This window comes from Crinia signifera, chromosome 1 (assembly GCF_055691185.1).
Source record: "Crinia signifera chromosome 1, ASM5569118v1, whole genome shotgun sequence".
NCBI classification, from domain to species: domain Eukaryota; kingdom Metazoa; phylum Chordata; class Amphibia; order Anura; family Myobatrachidae; genus Crinia; species Crinia signifera.
Window position 1 is genome coordinate 370,370,612 of NC_139217.1, and position 25,845 is coordinate 370,396,456.

At 43.4% G+C, this 25,845-nt stretch overlaps 1 protein-coding gene across 15 annotated transcripts in view; it reads left to right on the plus strand.

The window, feature by feature from the left end:
• Positions 1–3,366: 3,366 nt before the first annotated feature.
• NCOR2 (nuclear receptor corepressor 2) overlaps positions 3,367–25,845 on the plus strand; it is a 351,963-nt gene continuing 329,484 nt past the window's right edge. For 8 of the 15 annotated variants that reach the window (XM_083150751.1, XM_083150838.1, XM_083150761.1 and 5 more), the window contains exon 1: positions 3,368–3,703. The gene's annotated coding sequence lies outside the window, so the exon portion shown is untranslated. Of the gene's footprint in view, positions 3,704–25,845 lie in introns of all 15 variants that reach the window. The other 7 variants (XM_083150819.1, XM_083150847.1, XM_083150856.1 and 4 more) reach the window with 2 other exon arrangements.

Genomic DNA, 25,845 nt, shown 5'->3' on the forward strand with positions numbered 1-25,845 from the left:
AGGGCTGAGGCGTTGTGGAGTCCATCACCAAGTTATACAAAGTTGAATAGTATTGCGCAAAAGTAGTGGTAATCTCAGACGGATCTGTGAGCTTAGTCCCATGCTAATTGGAGACAAATCTTATGCAAACTCTCCCTCTTTATCCCTGTAATTTTCTAGCACAGGTGATCGAAATGCCATCGGAGATACACGAGAAGCCCTGGGAGCTTGGTGGGTAGTCTGAATATTATCCAGCCTACTGGACAGTTGTTGTACAGGGCTGGCCACTAGAGCCTGTTCTTCAGCTGGATCCAATAAGTGAGGGCAAACTGCCACGTCTAAGAGTTTTGTCTAACCTGACCTGGCATGTGGCTCTGGTGATGAAGAGAAGTGGAAGCATGGAGGCTTGATTGAATTTCTCTGCATATATGGTAGACGCTCACAAGGGAGTATGAGATCTTGGATCCCAATGGCATGGTCAGATTAGTGGATAGTTCTGGAGTGGGACAGATAAGCCCCAAGGCAAGAGTTCACAGTCTATGTGAATGAAGCTCCAGTGGTCCACTAAAGAGATTCCCGCGGCCGTCAATATAATTAACTATATCACTGTGGAGAATAATATAATGCATACACACTGACCAATATCATTCACAAGATTCACTGGAATTGTCTGGAACCAAGGGAATTACTGGATTCGTCTGGAACTGAAGGGATTCACTGGAATTGGTTGGAACTGAAGGAATAACTGGAACTGGCTTGGGTTATTGCTGAATTGTTCCTATATATCTATTGATGTTTGTCATACAAACTCAGTATAGCACGTTGTCTATTCTGTATACTACCATGGCAATGATGCCTCCGGGCCAAGTAATAGTTATTGAAATCTGCTTTGTTATTGAAACTTATTTTTTTCAGAATCAATTTGTGAAACTTTCTCCGGCCTCAGTAAATGTTTTGCCAGTAGCTCAGATTACTAAACCTCCTCTTCCTCTAGATTATTCTGAATCACCAAGCAGATAAATGATGCCCGTAGACACTCCTTGTGATAAAAAGCATCAGAAGCACCTCTAATGCATAAGCCTTGAATACTGTCACCTCCTTGCTGAGCTCATAGAACAAATTGCTATAATCAATAAAAATGGGAGTGACTAAGAAAAAATCCCTGTAGTCCCACAGTCACATGGCTAGTAAAAAAATATACAGCATACTCTCCTATAATGAAGGTATCTATATAACCCTGTTTAGCCTTGCAAGCTCAAGATTACAGAGGCAGAGGATACAGTCATAGATGGCATATGTATCTAGCACTATAAACACTGGAAGTAAAGCAGGAAACATGCTGAGTACACCATTCTTAAATGAAATCATAAAAAAAGAGACCTTTATAAAACAATCTCCTGCCATAATGTACTAGCAAGTCAGACAAAGGGAAATTATCAGTAATAATATTGACATTGCTTTGTGACCATGATCAGCACAGTGACATGACTTTAAGGTTGGACCTTTGTGAAGTCACATGAGGAACCACAGAAATACAATTTGACTCGTCACCATAAACTCCTCCCCCTCACTCAGATGTTCAGTTAACTCTTAACGGTAACAAGTAAAAAGACTGCAGGCTATTCTGTTAAATTTTACATCACTCTTCCTTGAAATCCCCAACTGTGTGCCCTATAGCATAAATGTATTAAGCCATGGCCTTTAAAAAAAACAGATGTTCATAAAATTTCAGAAATGCAAGTCATAGAAAACTACACATTACTTCTGGGTATCGCTCTGTAAAATGCTTTTTTTTTGCATTATTATATATACAGTGTAGTGCTGATTATACTAAAGGCCCATACACACTGGGTGATTTTGAGTTGAAAGCAGCTCAATTTCTCGTTTTAGCTGCTTTCAGCTCAAAAGCCTCCCGGTGTGTACAGGCCAATGATGAGCGATGAGAGCTGGTGTGTGCTCCCGCATCATTGCTGGCCACCACTGCTCAACTGCTGGTATTACCAGCAGATGAGTGATGGGGTGGACGGCTTTCCATAGCGTCCTGCTATGAAAAGTCATCCACCTCCTGTAAAAATCACTGGGCAGGAGCAAAATGATGTGCAATGTGTTGCTGTAATGCTAGGCTGTGCACAATAAGGTATGGACTGCAAAATTAGAAGTGTCACTGGCCTTCACCAGACTGTTCTTAAGACATTTCATGGTTATGTAGTGGATTCCCCCTACTGCGTCGGACTTAGCTCATGCACATGTCATTTTTGTAGTACAATTCACATAATACATCTAAGCATTTATTGGTTTGGTGTTGAGTACATATTTTATGTGTTTAGATAGATTTCATTGTGATGTAAACTTCATTGCCAGGTCAAGGTCAAATTAAATACTTTATTTCCTTAGATTTAAGTAAATATTAATTGGTCATCATGTTCACCACATGGTAAATGTACTTCAACACCCAGGTTTTTCAAGCGCCAGTATTAATTAATGCTAAATCAGCCTGGTTTAACATTAATTACCATTGCCATTTGAAAAACATTGGCCAAAGTCGCCGTCGCCGGCTTCCATTGTCTGCAAAGCCACTCTGTCAGTCACTTCATTGGTTACCTGTATTCTACCGTATTCAATACAAAATTATTTTACTTACAAACAAAGCCATAAACCAAACTATACCAACATACATATCTTCTCTTATCTAAAAGTATCTTCCAACCCAACCTCTACGCTCCTCCCGAGATCTGCGTCTCTCATCCACACTCATTACTCGCTCCCATTCCCGACTGCAGGACTTTCTTCGGGCTGCACCCACTCTGTGGAATGCCATCCCAAGCACAATAAGACTCTCCCCCAGTGTCCAAACCTATAAACGTTCCCTGAAAACTCATCTCTTCAGGCAAGCTTATCAAATTATAGAACCAATCACGGATCCTTGCATTCTGGTGGAATCGATGCAATAATGAATCTATCCTTATGTATCAATGCCTATTCCCCTATAGATTGTAAGCTTACGAGCAGGGCCCTCCTACCTTTTGACTGTCTGTAAATACCCTGTTTGTTGTGTCACTTTCTCCTTTTGTAAAGCGCAATGGAATATGCTGCGCTCTATAAGAAACGGTTAATAAATAAATGCATTGCAGTGATATCTGACAGCAACGCACATTGTCAGTGCAGCACTGGTGAGTGAAAAATAACATGAATAATTGACATTTTTTATTATAATTATTTTTTTTTTGTTATAAAGCATGATCTCGATTTATTTGATGTTGAAAAAAATGCAATGCAAGCTATGCAAAAACACATGAACGTGGGGACAGCCAGTGGGAGATCAAATGACAGAGAAAAACATGATGTGGAAAAAACCGTAAGCCTGCCCCTTTAAGAAAAGCCCAGAGAGAAATGTGAAAGCTATTTGTTTGGTGTAAGACTTGGCTGGATCCGTGCCATCAATCTCTTGCAGAATCACAGACACAGAAGGAGCCAAGCAAAGCGTGATCGCAAACTTGCTGCTCTGGAAAGCAGCACCGGACACAGAGCACCGGGGAGAGCAGGCTGTGGATTTAACCTTGTTACAGGAGGAGCAGCGGAGGCTGCCGAGCCCGGAGCTGGCTGTACATAGACCGCGGCCGCCGCTGCTGCTGACACTTCCATCCTCCCTTCCTGCTAGTGGCCGCAGCCGAGCGGGAGGGCTGGAGGAGAGGGGCTGGGGACGAGCCATCATGGATCCAGAGAGGTAAGGGAGAGGCACGGGCGGCATAATGGGAGCCTCTGTCTCTGCTGGTCGCCTTCATGTTTGTTATGCTGCAGGAAGAATTACCAGTCACTCGTATCACACATACACAAGCAGCTTGTTTCTAAGCCTGCTACGTACACATCACAAGGCGGGTGTGTGTGTGTATGAGGACAGCAGTGCGGCACTTTGGTGGTTGCGTTACCTTTTCCTGGAATTGCCGGATAGGATTCTCGTTAATGATTTAAACCATTTGTAAACAGCTCTTTAACCCCACAATGTCCCCTCCACTCCCCTGTGCAGTGAGGAGCCGGGGGCGCTGCATTAACTGTGGTAACTGAGGAGGAGGAGGACATGTCGGGGAGCAGCCCCAGTCCGCATTTCCGTCCCAGCTGCTGCGTGGAGTTTGGGACATGGCCGGGTCCTCCCTGCGCAGTCAACGGGTGCCGGGAAAGTCTTGGCCGCCGCGCAGATCTAGGAGGACTTATCCCAGGAGTGGCCTAGTGGCAGCAGCCGGGGTTAATGGTGTCACTGTTACTATGTGACCGAGCCCCGGCTGGCATCCCTCCTTGTACGGCAGGCAGCAGCAGCCGGTGGTAGTGGCATCACTACTATAATGTGCCCGAGCCATGGCAGCCCGGTGACAGGGGAGCAGCGTGCACTCACCAGAGTGACAGCAGCACTGAGGCCTAGCGCACACTCTCCTCCTGCCGCTGTAGTGAACGCTCATGGGAGGCTGTGTGTGACATAACTCTCTCTCCCCGCTGCTGACAGCTTTGTGCATGCTGTCAGTAATGCGCCTAGTTATCAGGTACAGAAAGATTAATCTGGCAACCTGATAGTAGGGTACATATACATATTATAGGTGTTTGTAAATGTAAACAAACTGGTTGGCTTGTGTTTTAAAACGTTTAGGCTGTGACTGCAGGATATATGTATGTGGTGTGTGTGTGTGTGTGTGTGTGTGTGTGTGTGTGTGTGTGTACATTTCATAAATCTAGTCCAGAAATGAGGAATCTTGAAGGTGTTGTCTTATTGTAAGTTAGTGATAGGGTTCAAAATACAAAGGCTATATACACTTAACTATTGTAGGACTTCTCTCCCATTACCATATGTTTGTGCAGTCTATCATTCTAAAGGTGCCCACACACGCACCGATCCCGGCGGTGCGATGCTGTACGATGGGGTGCGCGCTCCCGCGGCACCTCATCGCACAGTACAAAAAGTGTGTGCTGCACATACTTTTTGTACTAGCTTTTTTTAGCATAGCATCGCATGCACATGTTATGCACAAGGCATACGATGCGATGCTATGTGTGCTAGTTAAGCCCACAACGCACGCCGGGATCGGTGCATGTGTGGGCACCTTTAGAAGGTGATTACATTCTCTGTTCTGAATACTGAGCCTTTGCTGCATTCCATGGGTAATGTAAACAAAAATGGGAATTATAGTCTTGCGCCACTCTTGTAAATTGAGTTGGTACAGTCATCAGTCTTGCAGTTTCTGTCTCAAAAATGTTTCCAAGATTAGACCCTCTCTTGCCCCAGATGCTACGAAGACCCTCATCTACTCACGGTCTTCCATGACAAATGCCTCCAATCAATCTTCAATGGTGCCGTCCAGCTCCTCTTCCTCTCCTTTCTTAAGGTGCCTACACACGGGGAGATTTTGCTGAGTGATCGATCGCTCAGTACACCGCGATGCACAGTGATGTGGCTGCGATGTGTGCTGAGCAATCTGTCAGGGCCAGTGTTTTCCGGTGATAACACTGGCCCTAACCGGTGATTAAGTAGATTTATCCAGCAGGCTTGACAGTAATTGCCGGGCAATAGCTATGGCCCCTACACTGAGAAATGTAGGGGCATTTTCTAAGCGATCTAATGAGATCTTAGAAAATGCCCTGAAATCACCCGTGTAGGCCCCATTACAAACCCTACATTGTCCCCCTTCCATATTCAATTGAAGCTTCACACATGCACAAGTCATCACCCATCCATCTCCCATTCACATCTGAGCTTGGGGTCTGTTAAATATACAGCACTGTGAATAGCCCCGGGAGGGAGCTTCTGCAGCTAACCTAATCAGTGCACAGGTGTTTAGTGGCGAGATCCGTCATTTTCCATCAGAAGTACCCCTTGTGATGCTGTTTGCTCTGCTTCGGGGTACAAAACCGTATCTGCGACCATAACATTCCACCATCCTCTTCACGATACACAAATATGCCACCTCTTGAGACCCGCTTCTTTATCAAACCCAGCCAACTCTCTTCCTAGCCTTCTGTTTACATGGTTTCGTCTACTCCATCTGTGTCACCCCTTTCTGTCTGCCCCTCCACTTCAGAATGTAAGCTCTCACAAGTAGGGCCCTCTCCCCTCATGTGCTTTCTCTTTATTAGACCACTTTCTACTCCATACTCCCTACAATGGCATCTAGCCCTCAATATTTTTGCCACCCTGTTGACTATTTAAGTGTCCTGACCCATGATGCAGCAATGTTTATATTCCATGTACTTTTTCCTAGATTGTCTTGTAATGTTAAGGGGCATACACACGGGGTGACTTTCACCCCATTTCTAAATGATCTGACTGGATCACTCTGTGTATAGCCCTGGGCGACCGAGATGCACGGTCCCGCGTGTCGCCATCGACCTCAGCGACAGACCATGCTTGCACTGTCTTTCCTGCTAGGTCTCTCAGCACACATTGCGGTGTGCATTGCGGGTGTACCATGATGTGTGCTGAGCGATCATGCTTTAGCACATCACTCGGCACAGGCTCACCGGTGACCCTGTGTGTACGAGGCTTTAGATGTTTTCTTGTTTTGCTTATTTGTTTATGTACTTTGTTAGGCACTGCTGAACCCTGTTGAGGCATATAACTGAAAGATGGTAACACAGCTTTGGTCCAAAGGAACAACTGTGATTCATGATAATGCAAGTGTAGTCGCAGGTATTTCTAAGGCCATATTGTTATGATTTGTAATACACTGGGGGTGAGATTTAATAGGATGAGAGAATCAGGAAGTGAGAGATTTGGTGAGAAATCTCCAGTTTTTTTAAAGCTGCAATTATTTACACTGCAAAATCAAACTGGTTTAGCAGTGTAAATGATTGCCGCTTTAAAAAAACCTGGAGATTTCTTACCAAATCTCTCACTTTCTGAATCTCTCATCCTATTAAATCTCACCCTGGTTGTCTTAGAGGAGGGATGGAAAGTTCACACACTTATTCAAGCTAACATCAATGAATACAATTGGTTCTCTGGTTTAAGTATGGGGTTAATGTAAAACTTGCACCATTATGATGGTTTGTTTTCAAAACGGGCAAATCTGCTGGCTACACAATAGACCATTATCTGAATGATTTTGCTGATTCCGATGGGTCAGAATTACAAAATCTTTGTTTATATTTGCTTACTTCATATAAACTTCTGATAGTTTAAATACCAATTATCTGAACAAGTTGGATTAGGTTTCTTGATGTATAAAGAATATGGGGTAATATGTATAGACATTTCACATGTCTGCCCAGTTCTAAACTTAAATGTGTTCCCTCATTCCTCTCCCAAGTTTAAGCATACCTCCCAACATGACCCTCTCCAGGAAGGACAGAATTCCTGGACTTCCCTCTTATTTATGATTGCCATCATCTGTGTTGAATCACCTTTCTTATCAATTAACCTGTTTAAAAAAAGGTGACCGCAATCATAAATTAGGAAAAAAGTCCAGGAGCATTTTGTCCCTCCTGTATTGGCCCATGCTGGGAGGCATGATTTAATTATTGATATTAAGACCGGAGCTCTTCTTTTGAGGAGAAAATTAAGTGACACTGAACTAGGCGGGTAATCAATATCTTTGTTCACATTTCCTCTCACCCCATATAGGAGGACATTCAAATGAGTGAAGATTGCCTCTCATTAAATGGCAAAGTGCGGTGGGCTCAGAATTTAATTACCACCTAAGTGTCTTTTAATAGGATGCTGCTGTGGGTTCTTCCAAGTTTTGCTCTAAGTTTGTTTCCTGTTATGTTTCTCTCTGGGCAGTTGCCAAAGTCATCTCCTAATCCATCATTCTGCTATCTCTCAGCAATTTGTGTAGGGTGCTTTTCTGTTCTCCTCATCAGAATTACCCAAATCTTAGTCATTACTTTAAATCGATGAGCATACTATACATTTGTGTGGTATTTAAGAAGGTATTAGTCAAGCAGTGCTTGTAACAGCATGTAGATCAGGGTACTTGTTTCCTAGCACGGTGCCCCCGATTCTGATCGTATACCATCGCATCGCATGCAATATAGCGGCATGCGATGCAATGCGATTTTTAATTGTACAAGCACCCTGATGGGTGCTTACAATGTTAAATGCACCCCCATTGTCAACGCCACCCCCACTGTCAATGCCAACCCGAAGCATGGCAATCGCAGCGGTACGCGTCCTCCAACCTTTTCATATCCCTGTTATCCACGATGGCCCGAAGCGTGGCGAGTGGACACGGATTACTTTACATGTATTCTACGTCCCCTCGTGGGGCTTGCTGCGCTCGCCACGCTTCGGGCTCGTATTCCGCGTCCCCTTGCGGGGCTTGCTGCGCTCGCCACGCTTCGGGCTCATATTCCGCGTCCCCTCGCAGGGCACGCTGCGCACGCCATGCTTCGGCCTCAGTGGCTCGCTGCACTTGCCACACTATCTAAAATCAACTCCACGCCGACATGGATAGTTGGGGTATGAAAAGGTCGGAGGACATGTACCACTGCGCTCGCCACGCTTCGGGTTGGCGTTGATAGTGGGGGTGGCGTTGACAATGGGAGTGCATTTAACATTGTAAGCATTTGCTGTCATGCAATGCTATGCGATATTTCATTGTACAAGCACTCCTGTTAATTTAACGGGAATATTGCATCGCATACCACTAAGTACGGTATGCGATGGGCGCCGTGCTAATAAACTAGTACCTAGATCAGTGTTCTGATAAATAAGGGTTATCTTTAAAGCATCCCTAGTCTACAGAAATGGCATCCTCCCTGTACCTATTGGCAAGTGACTAGTCTCATCTCCGGGGGAATAAGCTTATTTGTACTGTTACTTTTGAGTAACCTAATTCCTGTTTAATTGACAGACCTAAATGACCTACAGTTCTAGTTCAATAATTTGGTGTAAACCATACGGATAACCAACACTGTGTTGGTTATCAATAAGGTTTACACCAATTATTGACCTAGAACCGTAGGCAAAATCTTTTATAGCCGGTTGTAGTTCAGCTCTGTACATTTTTGTTTAGCCATACATACTGAAGAGAACTTTGCAGACACACGTGGAAGAGATGTAGTGTGTTATATTTTGCAAAAACAAAATAACAGAAAATTGAATTTGTTATACCACATTTCCTTCTAACCTGCTGCCAGCCATGTCTTCGGTGATGTAGTACTATGATGAAACACAAGTTCTTTGTTAATTAAGAGGTTAGTTTTTTTTTTTGATTAGGCAAGAGACAGTCTGTGCCACTTTATGTGTAATGGAATAAAGGCTTACCTTTCTGGGAATTCTTCCAATACAGAGACAAATCCTAGCCAAAGATGCTATCCGAGTAACCTGGAATTTAGGAAGATGTGTTGATGTCAGCAGGTTTCTTGCTTAAAATGACTGTATCCTCCTCTGGCGTTAAAACATACTCTAATGACTGCACTACAGCAATTTCCTGTTTCCTCTTGACTACAGCTATTTACATGCTTTTTTTTTTTTTTTAAGTTGCCGCTTTTCTCCCACACAACACAGAATTTGCATATATCCTCCTTCAAGGAGGATTACGTAATCAGGATAAACTTTACGAAACCTGTGCAGATTATCGAGGAATGGGCACATGCTACGTGATATTGAGACCTTTTTGTCAAAACCGACTGCTTGGAAAATCGAAGGCGGATGTTTTTATTGGCATTTAGCCAAAGCAATTGTTGTTGTGTAGCTTTGCTTAAGATTTAGGATCTATAATTTCATCAGCAATGTAGCTAATTAATAATGGTACTAAATGGTGGCACAAACTGTGTTTTAATCATTGGCTTGTCCGCTTATAATAATGCAGACTGTTTCAAAACAGAATACAGTTTAAAGGCTTCATACCTGTTGGTTTTAACTTACTGGTGCTTAATAACTATGGCTGTATTCAGATGTTTTTGAGCCGCCAGCCACTAGATGGCTCCCAGCAGAGCTATTCAAATGTAGTTTTGTTTGGGCGGCGAGCTGGAATGTGTGAAAAGTCACCAGTTTTAGCACTCCTATGGGACTTTTCACTGCCCGCCCATTATTTTGATCGGGTTTAGCCGCTATGGGTGACTAAACCCGACCTTAATGAGCGCAACAGTTTGAAAAAAACATCAATTGAATATAGCCCAGCAATCTCCCGTTGTGATATCAATTAAAGTGGTATGCATTTTGAAATCAAATGGTTTTCAGTGTCAGTATCACTATTTAATGCCTATAACAACACAAGTTTTTAATGGCGTAATTTCCAATGTCTTTCTGAATGCAAGTGGAAAAAGAAATGTGAATAATTAAACATATGTTCATTTGACATGTTTTTACTAGAATTTGAACTGCATTTTTGAGCATAAATGCTAGTGATCAGTGCACATAATTCAAAATAGCAGTTAGAACTATGAACAGTCTGTTTAGCCAGAGATGTATATTTTTCCAGCTTTGCTTGTACAACTCCTGTAACAAAGCAGGTTAGGTTTGAATAGTTGAAGTTTTGCCAGTGGCATATAATTGGCTTTACAACTAGGACTTTCCATTTGTGAAGTGTCCGTGCTTTGGTGCTTGGCTACAAATGTGAAGGAAGAACTGCATGACAGCAGTCTGCTTCCTCCAGAAACCTTGGAGTTAAGTACTGGAGAGTGTTCCTCTGGAATTTAGGTCTAGTTGTGCCTGAGTGATATATGATACTGGGCACTTTGCATACCAATATTCCTATTTTGGCACTTGTCCCTTCTGCAGATATCATACTCTGCCTTCTGAGAGGTATTGGTGCTTTTTCTAAGTTTGCATAGACGTTGAATTTCTTAAGATCAGAACCATGGATCATATCATGTGCTTTGCCGGTTCTTGCAACTAAACACCTATGAGTACCAGCATTTTCCAATATAACACTGTGCTGATTTGAATACCTCCAGGAGCTTTCAGAGGTAGTCATAGCACGCTGAATTGAATCGAGCCCATTGATTTATTGGTTTCTGATACTACTTTCAGTGTTTGCTGATGTTTTTATATACCGTGTACTTGTCCTTTTTATTGTTTTGTACTTTAACTTACTGTGCTCTTTTGCTATTTGTGTTTTGTGCTGTCATTGGACGCTGCAGATTCCTTGTGGCGCCATATAAATAAAGGAAGATGATGATGCATTTCTTCCCAGACTGAGGCAGAATACAGACTGAACTATTTCCTGCACCCACTGTTGGGTGTCTAAAGCAGTGGTCATCTGTCAAAGCTATTCAGTTGTTCTGATCAGACGCCCATTAGCGTTTTACACGTCTGCGCGTTTTTTCCCTGGCTAAACCAGGTTTATATCAAATATGTGCCAGAGGGATAAATAGGCAAAATGACTTACCACCTGGGCAGATCACAATAACAAGCCCATTTTAGGGGTCTATTGACTAAGCGTCAGGTTCTAACACCCAGTGCTTCTGATAGTGTTTGTGCCCGAGATGCAATAAGTGCAATACTTTAAATAGCAACAACAGCTAGTATTGACCTTTTTAAATTTCGGGCATCAACATGATGGGAAGTGATGGGTTTTGTAATTTGACCCTTGATAAATTATCCCCTGTGTCAGCATTGTTTACTGTAGCCAAATGAAATTGGTGCATGTACTGGAAATTGTAACATTCTGTTCTTTTGTAGGTGAAGCCTACTGGGTAGATGAACGTACTACAATTTCCCAGAAGGGTTGAACAAAACACTTTAGAATTAAGAAGCTGATCTAATTAAAAGCCATCAGGTTCTTCTCATGAGCCAGGGGACATGTATATCACTAGTAGACTCCCAGAAGTTATATAATTGGTGGAAATGACTGGGTTAGAATAAGAAAAGCCATTAAAGATTGCAGTACTAGCAACTAGCATGGCATGCTGGGATTTGTGGTTGCAGCAGCATTCATTACCTTATTCTGTTATGAACATTCTTAGTTATGTAGCATTCATTACCCACAATTAAAAACTGCAATGAGCAAAGCAAAACTTGCTGTGTTTTGCATGCAAAAGCCACCACTTTATTAACTATTAGAGTGGCCTGGAATCCCGGCTAGGCTTCCTTGGGTATGGATCATTGGATAGAGCGCAACTAGCTCGACATGCAGGAAGGTCGGCGAAACGTAGCACCGCGTCCCCTCGCATAGCTCGCTGCGCTTGACATGCTCTGGGCACATTATTTTATTCTCCCACCATGCCCTAGTGGATGGTAGGGCATGAAATACCGCCTGTCGGCACATGTCTGCTCAAAAGATAAAAATAAAAACCCCATGTTGACCTTTTGACTGTCAACCTTCCCCATGTCGACATAATGACCCTGTCGACCTTCCTTCATGTTGACCTAATGCTAATAGACTGAAAAGTAGCCAGTAGTGGGATATTAAAATGAAGTTGCTGTAGAGCTGTTCCTGGTTCAACTGTTTTTGATATGTGCTTGTCTTGAGTCCAGCTAGGCTAATAAATCCATGCTGGAGATGTCAAATCTGGAGCACGACAGCAGTACTCTGAAGGGTTTTGCGTGGATAGTCTACTGTGAATAGTCTTTGTTTTACACAAAGCTGTTTAAATAGCAGTATATGCATTCGATCTCGATCTGCTGCTGCTTTTATAAAGAATATCTTTCAAAAGTGTAACTGAGGAGCTATCCAGAGATTACAAAGGCCATTTAAAGAAAACAAAATCCTATAAGTACGAACGTATTTTTTTTTTTTTTGTACTCGAAAATCATAATTGCTGAACCATAACATTGGGTAACTGTTCGTAGGCAGTGATAAGTGAACTATCACTTCATCTTTTTGTTACGATTTAATGTATGATACATTTGCACTCTGCATTGTTCAGCTCTCCAGGGTATTTCAGTGTCTCTGAAATTATACACTTTCGCACCTTCACAATTGCTTTTAATGGCTTGTTTGTGAATGAGTTCCTGAGAAATATGCAATTGTTATAGTGATACAAATATAATATTCTAATAGGTTAGGCGCTTTGGAAGCTGAATTGTAAACCCGATGTACAGTATTCTTTATATATGCCAGCATCATCTTCTGCACGTTTTCTGAAAGCTAGAAGACCATACGTAGGTTTGTCACTAAAAAAAATGCACTTATTTTAATTGCTGATCAAATTGGAGATGGGTATTTTGTTACCTAGTTATTTATGATTATGCTGAATATATCCATTCTCAAAGAATCCCTACCTTACCAATATTATCAGTTTCTCAAATATTGCCTACACAGTGACTGGGGGAATTCAATTGTTTTGAATGTCTTATTTCCCTGTCTGAACAGGACTGTTTAGACACATAAACATTTTCCACAATTCAATTGTTTGGGCATACATGCATATTGTGCATGTCGCACCCAAGCAGACAGATTTTAGCTGCATGAAATGGCTAAACCAGTCTAAAATCCTGCTTTGGGCGTCCAAACTACTGCAATATGCACACCTTTTCTCTCACCTAGAGCCATAAGTAGTGGTAATAACCATTACTCTTTGGCTGTGTGTTGAGAATTTTTTCTTTAAGCCATATGTACAGATCATATATCACTGTTAAAGAAATAAACTATTATAAGTAAGAATCCAGATGCTCAAAAACTACTATATACTGTACTTTCAGTCACAGGGGAGAAGGAGATGTAAGAGTGTGTGTGTGTGTGTGTGTGTGTGTCTCTATTGGATCCCCAGAGCTGAAGGGGGGAAAACTACCACTGGCAAGGTCCTAGTAAACCCTATACATCACTGGATAAGAGTGCCAATCAGGATATTGCAAATATTTTTAGACATGGGGTTCACTCTCAGTAATGCATTCCATTGTATAAATATAGAAAGCCCTGTTAAATACATCTTTTAGAACCTGGGATTTGGGAGCTCTTCACACTGCTGTAATGTGGGAAGTTGCAGCACTGCAGGTGTGAGGGATTAGTTTATTGAGATATGATGTGCACTTGGGATTGGTGCCAAGAAAAGGAAGAATTCCAGTAAGAGGGATGCTAATGTCGGAGAGAGCTTCTATTAGATCCTTGCCCTTCAACCAGAATCTTTAATAATGCTGGAGAGCTCCACCAGATGTGAGCAAACGTTTAGACTGGGAAACATTGGCACCAACAACTACTCGAAAGACACCACCTAGAGTGTCCACCTCCAGCACAATTTATACTGTAGGTGTGCCTCTTTACAAATCACAGTCCAACCTTCATGGTTAAGGGTACCCTCAATGTGTTGGGTACTTGTGTAGTTTCACGGCGCCAGTATGGCGCCGTGCGTCTGAGTTCCCTTGCGCGGCTCGCCACGCTATTTAAAATCAACTTTATACCAACATGGATAGTGGGGTATGAACTATCCATGTTGGCATGGAGTTAAGTTACTTTTTTAAACCTAGTTTGTGGCGAGCGTAGAACCCGGAAGTAGCAGGGCGCCATGAAACTACACAAGTACCATGTGTTGTTCCAGTTTAGTAGTTACAAAATAAGCTGGATTTTAGGAATAAGACAGACCTACTGCAGAAGTCTTGGTTTCGGACTACCAGCAATAATCCAGGTTGCAATTTAGAATTTAGTTACTAATGTCGCTATTTTGGTTTATGTATGCGTGCTACAATCTGTACACATGTGCAGCCATTCCTTAATTAAATGGATTGCGAATTTGCACAATAGTGGTCAACTCTGAATCAGGCCCATTTATTATCAGTCTATGCAAATTGAATGAGCGGCGCCACCTGTACGTCCTAACTGGATAATAGTTATAACACAACAACAATATTCCCTTATTTGTAGAGGGTGTCAGCCAGTCTTTATCAGGCATGTCCAAACTGTGGCCCTCCAGCTGTTGTGAAACTACACATCCCAGCATGCATTGCAATAGTTTTAGCATTCCCTAATAGCAAAACTGTGTCAAGGCATGATGGGATGTGTAGTTTCACAACAGCTGGAGGGCCACAGTTTGGACATGCCTGCTTTAAGTAAAAGAGTAGTGGTATATTACTCAAAAACAAAAAAAAACGTGGAGAGTATATAAAGTGGCGACTAATTATTGTAGAGTATAAACTAGTGCGAACTGGAGCAATAATATCCCGTTGAATAAAAAATATCTATTAGTATAAAACTAAAAAAAAATTATTTATACATCATAAATATACACAAGTTCTTATAAAGTTTAATCAGAATAAAAAACTACGATTGACAAAAAACAAGTTTGAAAATTGGGAGGAAAAATAATTATGTAAAGTGCTTATCTCAAATATATGGTGGGAGGTTGAGGTCAACCAACGCGTTTCGTCTGCTAGACTTAATCAACCATTGATATCAGTGTACAGGTAAACTGCACATGCACTGGAGGGCAAACAGAACATGCAGGCGGAACAATGTTCACTCCAAGGGAGGCATTTATTGTTTTTGGATGCCTGACAAGTGTTACTGAAATGTTTTGTCCATGGGCATGAGTTCTGCAGGTGCCTATTGATTTTATTGTGCTCTTTCACGTCAAAATATACTAGGTAATTGTCTACTTATCATATTTGCCCTAGCCGGTACATTTATATGGATAAATTCAGTGCATTTGGGCCACAGAAATGCTATAAGTAATGGGCACCTGTTCTAGTCACACCTGATTGAAGAAATAATTGAATAGCTCCAGTTGAACGCCCATCACTTACAAGTGCTGAAGTAGTTGAATTCCGCCTCTTCATCTTACTGCTAATTTTGCAGCATTTTCATTATGTGCTGGCTGACGTGTGAATGAGGAAAGTGTAATCTGCTCAAATTTCCATCAATCTTTGGTACAAACTCAGTGTACAGTATATACCCAAGTATTTTTATGGCAGCCAGTAATGTGCTGAATGTGATCAATAAAATAGCTTCTGCATTCATTGTATTCTGGATCTAGGAAGCAAGTCCTCATGATGCTTTCCGCTGCTCTCATTAACTATAAGAGATTAGGGACTTTTCCTGACTGGATGACTCCTGCTTGCTAGTAACCTGGACCTAATGGCACGCTACAGATAACCTCAAAACACATGTAAAGTAAAAAATGTACAGTAGAACCTTATGGCATCACCATCACATAGGTGTGTGATATGTTAGGATTAATGCATTTGAGAAACAAACTATGGGAAGGACAATGAATGTATCTCGTTCTTCTTTTACGAATCTAATAGTATAAATTAAAACTTCCAAAAACGTCCTATTTGTAGTGTTTTACCAAAAGAAAAGACCAGTCACATTATATCCTACAAATTGTTTTGTTTGCAATGACTCTTAAGAAAATTACATTTGGTCTGGTCTCAAGGGACAGAAACCCTGTGATCTTGAACTTGTAATGACAAAATGGTTCTGTTTGAGCTGCTCCTTTTTCATTCAAGAAGATTTAGATAGTTTATCAGGAAGAAGGGCTAGACATCTCTGTAATTGAAATTGCAGGCTGTGGTTCATTTACTAATCGTGTTTCTATAACCTTTGCCCCACTTATTGCCTTACATTCTATGTCCTCTGCTTCTTACGCAATGCACATATCTTATGCTCCTTCAAATGTTCAATCGCTGCTGTTAGTGGGTGCAAGGGCAAATGCATGCTGTCCAACACTTTTATTATTTTATTTTAAAAGCTAGGCTAATCAGACTGGGTCATCATTGATATTGTGCCGTGTAGACTTAAGCCAACTGCAGGAATATTGCACTAAGCAGCTTTTCTGTCAGTGCTAAATAATAGGTAATCAATGCTCTGAAAGAACAGGAAGACTTGCTGTGTCTAACCTTTGTACAATGACCATCTTTAAATACTTTTCACTGTGCCCTTTTATTGGCTGTGTGTGTGTGTGTGTGTGTGTGTGTGTGTGTCTGTACATATGCGCCCTAAATCCTCCAACAAATCTATGTTAAACTACAAATGATGGCAATGTTCGATATAAACTGCTTAGTAGTTGTTTGAAGTATCGTACCACCATAAATAATAGCCTATTGTAGCTGGATTAGTGACGTTTTTCTAAGTCAACAATTGAAAAGTACATATTAGCATAGGTCTGATTTATCATGTTACTTATCAACCTATTGTAATTTAGACGGTGGTCCTATAGCTGCTCCATCTTCTTTGTCCTGTGGTTCTCAATCTCAAATTTTCCCAACAGGTCATGTTTTGAGGATTTCAATCTGTGGTAACTGATGGGGTAATTTATGACACCGCACAAATAATCTGGGTCACTGTGTGTTATGAAAGGGCCATTGGGGGGGGGGAGTGTAAACCGGTAACCTGGGATGAGCGACCCAGGTCTTGTACACGTTATAGGGAAGAGGCAGCGCTAGCTCCAATCGCTGCCTCCTCCCAGCCCCAAGATTGCACTCCACGCCTGCCCCTTTCTAACGTCAATGACCCGAATTATTGCCGGGTCGCTGTTGGGTTTAATCATCGCAAATGCCGGGTCGCTCCTGGAATGGACACCTGTCCAAATCCAGGGTTCGACTCGTCATTTGCGATGTGAAAGGGATATTACTGGCCTAGCAACATAGATTAAATCCTTTGTGCATGTTTTAAAGAAATTAACAAAACATGCCCTATTTTTAAAGCTTGACCAAGACCTAATCAATTAACCCTAGTGTGTGTGGTAGGGACTGAAGGATGTAAGCTCTAGTAGGGCTCGGAATTATATGAATGAACAAATTATTCTCTACAGGATGCGTGTTCTATATAAGTAACTGTAATACCACTTTAAGACAGCGGTGTCCGAATAACCTGGTAATTAGCTGCAATTACCTGGCTTTTGAAACGCTGGGATATTCGTCCGCCGCTGTCAGACCCCCCTACACACAGTAGAGCAAATCTCCCTGTCTTAAATTTAGACTCAGAGATTTGCTCTATTACACAGGTTTTTCTCCTGAATGAAAGGGTTGATCCGGATGTCCGACCCTGCTCTTTTGCAGGGTTGGGGACCCAGAGTTTAACATCCGGATCGAGCCTTTTACAGAGAAATAGAATCCGTCTAATGAAATTCCCGGGCGGAACTGCTTCACCCAGGTATTTAATTTTCTGTGTGAAAGAGGTATAAATAAACTTTCTTTTTCATGAAGAGCAACAGCCAATAATGCAGGAATTTTTTTTTTTTTTTGTATTTTTAGTTTATTTTAAATCTCGTGGGGGGGGGGTGTCGACACGCGCGCGGGGTGGCTCCAGTGCTGTGAATATTTAATGAGCGCTCATGAAATATTCACTGCGCTGAATTTAGGACCCAGCTCATTGGCTGGGTCCTAAATACCGTTTCAGAGCCGATTTTGAGCCTAAAATACCGGTTCTGAAACGGGTAGGACCCTGCATTTTAACCGGTTAGAAAAAACGGTATTTTCTAACCGGTTAAGTGGTCCTGCACCTTTCAGACCGCACAGATTACCGTTTTAAAACGGTAAAAAAACGGCAATATACCGTTTACAAAGTGCGGTCTGAAAGGGGCATTAGTCTCATACTGCCCTAGTCCTCAAAGCACACCCTTATGTCCCATTATGTTACTTGCCTCTCAGAGTCCTTTCTTTGGGGCATCTCCATCTGCCAATGCTAAATCCTCACTCTGTCTGCACACATAAAGCAGTAGAGTGGGCTGGCCCGGAACCGACTTAGTCAAATCACACTGTTGCTGTCAGCTGCTAACCTATCTCCCGAGTCTGGAGTTTGTAGCTCCTGAAGAATCCCGGAAGGGCATGGGGACTCTAGGTATTGGGTGGGCCATTAGACAAAGCTGACAAACATTCTGAGATTATGGCCTCTCATTTCTTTCTGCAACCAAGCTAAGTTCTGAAAATGACCAGAATCCTCCTGCATTTCTTTCATTTTAAATGTCTGATTTATTACCTGCATACAATAAAAAAAAAAAAAACACCACCTTGTATAAAGTCTAGGGCCTTTGGTTATTTTCCCAAATAACTCCTAGCCATGGTCCTATCCTTTTAGATTCTTCTTCCGTCCCTGGATGACCTCTTCACTTCCTGTTACCTTCAAACTGTCCATGCCCCTCCAATTGATACTTTAGAGGTGATTACCCTCCCTCCTTCCTACATAATTAAAAAAAATGTCTATTGTGCATTTTATCCGATTCCATGTCTTTACCTCTGCTTTTCATAACTTTTACTGTTGGCGTCAACTTCTCTTCAATAAATACAAAAACTTTAGATACACAAACCTAAATAACAATCGCATTGTCAGAGTTCTCTGATCCACTCACTTTGGTATTGAATGCGTGAAGTGTATGAGAAAATTACTAGCTGCATTACTACAATTACTTTACTAGCACATGCTAAAAGATTTGTAGCTCAGATGTTTGGCATTAAGGCAGAGAGGACAAAAAGGAAGGAGCCAAGGGTCGGCTCCCTGAAGGGGGATGTGTTAGGACGTTTGAAAGCAGGATGTTGGCGCTGTCACTTCTGGTACCCAATCTAAGGATTACTGAAGCAGAAATTGACACTGACCGTAGAGGAGAATATAAAAAATGATCTGACTAAAAGCCAGGAGGATTTCCCTAGTGACTGAGCAAGGACATTGAATTCTGAAGATGCTTTCCTTTTTAACCTGCTCACTACTTGAAAACCTTGGGACATAAGGTTTACTAGCCAGCACCTATGGCACACAACTCTGATCACCGTGCATTCCTTATTGCGACAGTGTTACATTTTATTTTTTTAATTTTTTTATTCGAAGCATTAATAGCTTTTTGGTGGAAAATAAGCAATTGCTGTTTTGGTATATATTAATTAGATGCCGGATCCATTCCGAAATTCTCTCACCTGGCCCGGTGGCAGTGGGTATGGGAGTCAGCGGCAGGGTGCGGGCAGCAGTGAACAGGAGGACTGTCAAGTGTAAGCTGCTGCTGCTCACCTGGCGCCGTCCTCCCTGCCTCAATCGGGCATCTTTTTATGTCGGATTGAGAGTGACAGAAACACAGCCAAAACCTTTCAGTTTTGGAAGTGTTTCCATCAAAAGCAGGTGGATTAGCGGCTATTCCTGTCAATCCACCTTTTACTTGATTAGTAAAGTATGAAAAACCACATTTTTATGAAGAGAAAATTATCATTAAAAACACATGTCGACCTTGCTTATGTCAACCCTTTTTAGGTGTCGATCTAGTCACTGTTGACCATTAGTGGTCGACCAAGACCTTGTCTATCCACTGACTGCACACCATTTGTATTACTAGAAAATGCTCCTGCAACCTAGATTTAGTAAAGCTTCTAAAACAGACAAGTGGTGCAGATACCTGTAACAATCGACTAAACTTAGATTATCATTTTCTAAAATGCGATACAGAAATGGTAGAATTTGGTTGCTATGGGCAACAACTTATCTGATTTTAGAAGGTTTTAGTAAAATCGGTACTTGTTTCCTAGCACGGCGCCCGTCGTAGGTGATCGCATACCTTAACTTAAGGTATACGATAGACGCGGCCGACGCGATTTTAGGGCTATTTTTAGCCTTTTCCCCAACCATGAAAAAATCGCGTCCATCGCATGCCTTAAGTTAAGGCATGCGATGTGATGGACCCGATTTTACATAGGGAACAATGTTAAATGGGCCAATGGACCCTATTTTTCATTGTATACCCACCCTTATGTGTATTTTACATGACAAATGCCCCCCCCCCCCCATTGTTAACGCCACCCCACGATGAACGCCAACCCGAAGCGTGGCGAGCGCAGCGGTACGTGTCCTCCGGCCTTTTTCATACCCCCACTATTCACGTTGGCGTGGAGTTGACTTTATATAGTGTGGACGCGTAATATCTGTGAAGTTATGCGCGTCCCCACGATTCGGGCTCGGTGGCTCGCTGCGCTCACCACACTATATAAAAACATCTCCGCACCGACGTGGATAGTGGGGGGTATGAAAAGGTCAGAGGACGCGTACCGCCACCCCTCGCGGGCTTGCTGTGCTCACCACGCTTCGGGTTGGCATTCATCGTGGGGTGGCGTTAACAATGGGGGGGGGGGCATATGACCCATCAGGGTTGGGAAACAATGAAAATTGGGGTGTGGGGGCATTTAACATTGGGGCCAATGTAAAATCGGGTCTCATAGACCATTTTACCTTGATTCCAATGTAAAAATCGCGTCCATCACATCGCATGCGATTTGGTTGCATGCGATCGCCGCGATTTTTGGGGTCCCGATGGATACAATTTTTATAGCTGGCGCTGTGCTAGGAAACAAGTACCGTAAAATATTCCCCTTAATGGTTTTTCATGCATTTATTCATGTGAAAATGAGCCGCAAATATTTTTAATCCATGAGGTCTGGTGTTTTTCGGGTGTTTTAATCTTTGCAATGTGGGAGATGCTGGTGCGTGCAGGTAAATTTGTCAGGGTGTACTGGTGAATATGCCCAGTATCTGTTTTGCTTCTAAATGTATCATGCATTATAGAGAGACACATGCATTTGTGTGTGTATTATTAATATTTTTGTTGTTATTATGGCTAAAGGATTCCCATGCTCCTAAGCATATTGAAAGAAAACACGTCCTGATCTGGATTTGTACACAAACCAGGTGGTTTACGTACAAATCTGATGGTTAGGGATCTGTGCATGCACAGGACTAGTTCTGGCTCTAGCAAGGGACCCAATGCACAGGGCTTAAAGAAGCAGCAGCAAAAATATGGGATCTGAAAGCGGATTCGGTATGAAATCCTGACATGGTCGAAATCCCGAATGGGTCATAATAACGACCAGGACAAAATCCCGACATTTAAAATCCCGACGGTCAAAATACCGACATATAGAATGTACAGGTGAAACAGTCAACATGACTTTGCGTTGACAGGTCGCGAGGTCAACATGGTTTTTTTTACCCAAATGTCGACACAGTCGACATGGACACAGTTGGAGGTGAACCGCAGCCCCTCGCATTGCTAGCAATGCTTGGGGCACGGTGCCTCGCTGCACTCGGCACACTATTTTATTCTCCCACCACGCCCTAGTGCAGGGCTGGGCAATTGCGGCCCTCCAGATGTTGAGGAACTACACATCCCAGAATGCTTTGCATTAGTTTTGCTATGTGGCCATGTTGAAACTGATGCAAGGCATGCTGGGATGTATAGTTCCTCAACATCTGGAGGGCCGCAATTGCCCAGCCCTGCCCTAGTGGATGGTAGGGCATGAAATACCGCCTGTCAGCACATGTCGGGTCAAAAAACAGTGAAAAAACCCATGTCGACCTTGCGACCTGTCGACGGAGAGTCATGTTGACTGTTTAACCTCTACATTCTATATGTCGGTATTTTGTCCTTGTCGGGATTTTGACCCTGTCTGGATTTTGACTGCATCCCCTGAAAGCTTATGTTTTCTTTATTCATATATAAAGACTCCTAGCAAATGAGGTGGCCTATCAAATGAAATAGACAAAACACATTCATTGCTCCACCACCAGTTAGTAATACTTTCAAGTCCTCAATTTAAGTGGAAAGCACCGGAGAAACTCCACAGCATGTAACACTGCCCTTTAATAAAACCTAGCACAGTTACAAGCAATGAGTAAAATGGACTCTCACCCCATCACAAAGTCTGCAAACCAGGGTAGACAAAAAGGAGTGAGTTTGATACGCACCCTGGCGTCCCCAGAAATTAGAATCAACTAGCCAAGTGAAAGTCTAAATGCCTTGTGTCACGGACCCACCGGTCGCCTGCTCCGATACGTCAATCTGAGCAGCGCCGGCCGTGACTGGGGTTCACTCAGGACACTCGGGTCCTTTCCTTGAGGTACACTGCCACCAGCCAAAACCTGATTTTAGCGCCTGAAACTGCGCAAGGGGCGGCTTGGCTCGCCCCTGACCACACAATACAAGATAACAATGGTAACGTTTTCCAGCCTTTCGCTTCTGAGGCTAATGAGTCTTAAGAACACAGAACCAGGACTGAGAATATGTATTATTTATTCCTAGAAAACTACAGAGCTTTAGAAAATAGTTACAAGATTTTACAGTGATTTTAAAAGTACACACAAGTTTTAAATGCAATTTCAAAAATAACAAGGGAAAAAAGACAGAACCGTATCTTACAATCCTGAAGTGGGGGGGTCCTCCACAAGAAATCTCTCGTCGCCTACAGCCTGATTTGCTAGACCCCCAGGTAGTGACACTGACTATAGGGAGAAGGTCTTAGTTATACCTTGCAGACTCCCTCATCCCTCCCACCCTTGGGATTCCACTCTTTCCATGCTGAAGGAGTGTGGAAGGTCCCTGGCAATGTACAGTCTGCTGTTTTCAAAGTGATTGATCCTCTTTCCTTGCATAGCAGACCCACTGATAAGAGATGTGAAGGAAGGGGACAAACTCTAACCTCTTCTCCTGGACCATGGTTTATGAGGGCTCAGATCTTATCTTACATCCTGACTCCGGAGGAGTCCACAGGATGTCACACTGAGGAAATACAGGCCTCAAACTTAGACCAGGGTCACCTACAGTTTACATACAAGACATGTCCTGATTCCAATACTTACAGGAGACATAACTATTACACCAATATCAGACATACATTCACCGGACAGATAATCATAACAGGAGGCATACGTTAATTTGATCGATCACCTGATCTGATCGTTACACCTCCCCCTTTTAAAATGGCGCACAGAGGTGGTGACCCACGTCACCATCTCCTCAGTGCGCTATTCACTACATCACCTGGACAGGTAGCAGTGGTCTCTGTGCTGAGACAGACTGCCACTGATTCTGCGGGATCTGTACTAACACTTCACTATACTTGACGTCGGTCATGGCACCACCTGACGCCATAGCCGTGGCTAGGGTGGGCAATGGGCATAGTCCCTGTCCCTCTCGCAGGAGATGGCAAACTAAAAGCACACAGGTGTCCTCGAACCCATAGGCTGTGAGCACACTGATATAGTGGGAGCTGTGTCCATCCCGGCTGATATTGACACAGCCCACCACAGCTGTGCGTCGTACTCCTGGGCACGGATTCTCCCCTGCAGCTGGCAGTTTGGCCTTACTCACTGAGATCAGTACCAGACCATTCCTCCACACCCCAAACGGCCATCCCCCTGGGACTCGTAACTCGGCACGTTTAACTGTACCACAGGTGTGGGGCATTCTCCCAGCACTATATACAGACTTAAACATGTCTTCCCAGCACCTCTCCTGAGCTGACTGACCCCCCCTCCCCTTCACTGGGGGGAAGGTCCACTCACTCAACACCTCACACCTCATCCTTTTGTGAGGAGATTCTCCCTCTTTGTCTGTGTGTGTGAATTGCGAAGGGGGGCACGTTTCTGCAAGGGGGAATACCAGCAGGTCATTGTCCCCTGTCTTGGGAACATCCCAGCTCAGCTTTTCTGAGGTTAATGGAGCTGAGTTTACCTGTTCTTCACGGGCCCTCCCACCCTTCTGGTTACACACAGCAGCTTCCCTACTAGCCACTGGCTCTATTCCTGAAACAACCCTCTCACTGCACCCAGGTGTATCTTTCCCACTTCCCAGGTATGGGGCAGCCTGTGCAGGGTTGATTCTCAGTTCTGCGTGGAAAGCCAAGCTTTCCATGTCAGTCCAGGACACCTTCCTGAGCCTGACCTTCCCTCCCAGACCCGCAGGTTCTGTGCCTGGGGTGGTGCCACTGAGGTTCTCAGGAGAGGCATCCGTTATCCAGTGATGCTGGAAAAATGCACTCTCTGGAGAGTTCTCAGTGTCTGGAGGGAACCCCTGCTGTGTTCCTGTATCTGTTCTTGTGTGGCTACAGTAAGGAGGGGGGTTTGGGGGGAAAGCTGCAGTAAGGGACACTCTCTCCCTATCTGACAGGTCTACAGTGCACACAGGGCCCACCAGGTCACTTATTATACCTGGTACCACAGTTCCCACAGTAGCGCAAGACATCACATTATCAACAGCAACATCACTATCATAACCTGGGGAGACATCCTGCAATACCTGCAAATTAGCCTGTGCATCTTCCACAACACATGGGGCCCATCCTGCTGGCTTACAATTGAACCATGGCAAAACCACTATATCTGGATCCCATTGTCTCTGAGCAGGAATGGGGTTATCTGAGCATGTTGTCACCAGTAACTTATTGGCAGGTACATGCTCTGCCTGCAACCAACTCAGATCTGTCCCATTTCTGCAGTTAGCGTCCCCGGGCACCATGTCACAACCAGACATCACTGGAGGAACAGGGTTAACGTCTAGCACAGCAACCTTAATGACATCACCATCAGCACTCCTACCACTGATGAGTGAGGGTGTCTCATTCCCAACTAGATTAGGGCATTCATTTAACCCCACAAACTGGCAAGGATTACCCACTATACCTGTCTCTAACTCACCCTTCACCTGTACCGAAGGTACGGCACTATCACAGATCATCCCAGGGGCTTCACACAAAATAACAACATTGCAATGTTCAGCATGGTTACATACTACCTGAGATGCATCATATGGTTCAGAAGGGTTAGCGACAGATATGTGTGGAGTTAATAAAAGTCCCACATCAGTAGTCCCACACATACTTGTGTGCATACAGTCAGAAAGTCCCATCCCTATTTCCGACATAGTCTCTCCCCTGCATACTTTCACTATGCAGCCAGCCGCTTCCGGCAACAAATCTGGAGCAACGGGAGGGAACATGCTGCTCACATCTTCCAGCAGTTTAAACTGGACCTTGTGATGTGAGGTCTCTGGAACAGGTTCCACACCGATTGTAGCAGGCCCGGGTACCATGTCCATGAGGGAAACCCCGGTAGGCTGTGTCGTTGGTTCCATAGCTGGTGATAGAAGCTGTTCCAGGCGATTCCTTTCAGCCTCGGCCCAGCGGCACTGCTCTTTCCACCATGGAGTATCGAGCTTTTTACAATCATAAGCATATTGCTGCGCTATTTCAAAACAGTCCGTCAGGTCTCTCAGCAGTAACCAAGGAGTCGCATCGGGACCCCAGGTTAGGAACTCACC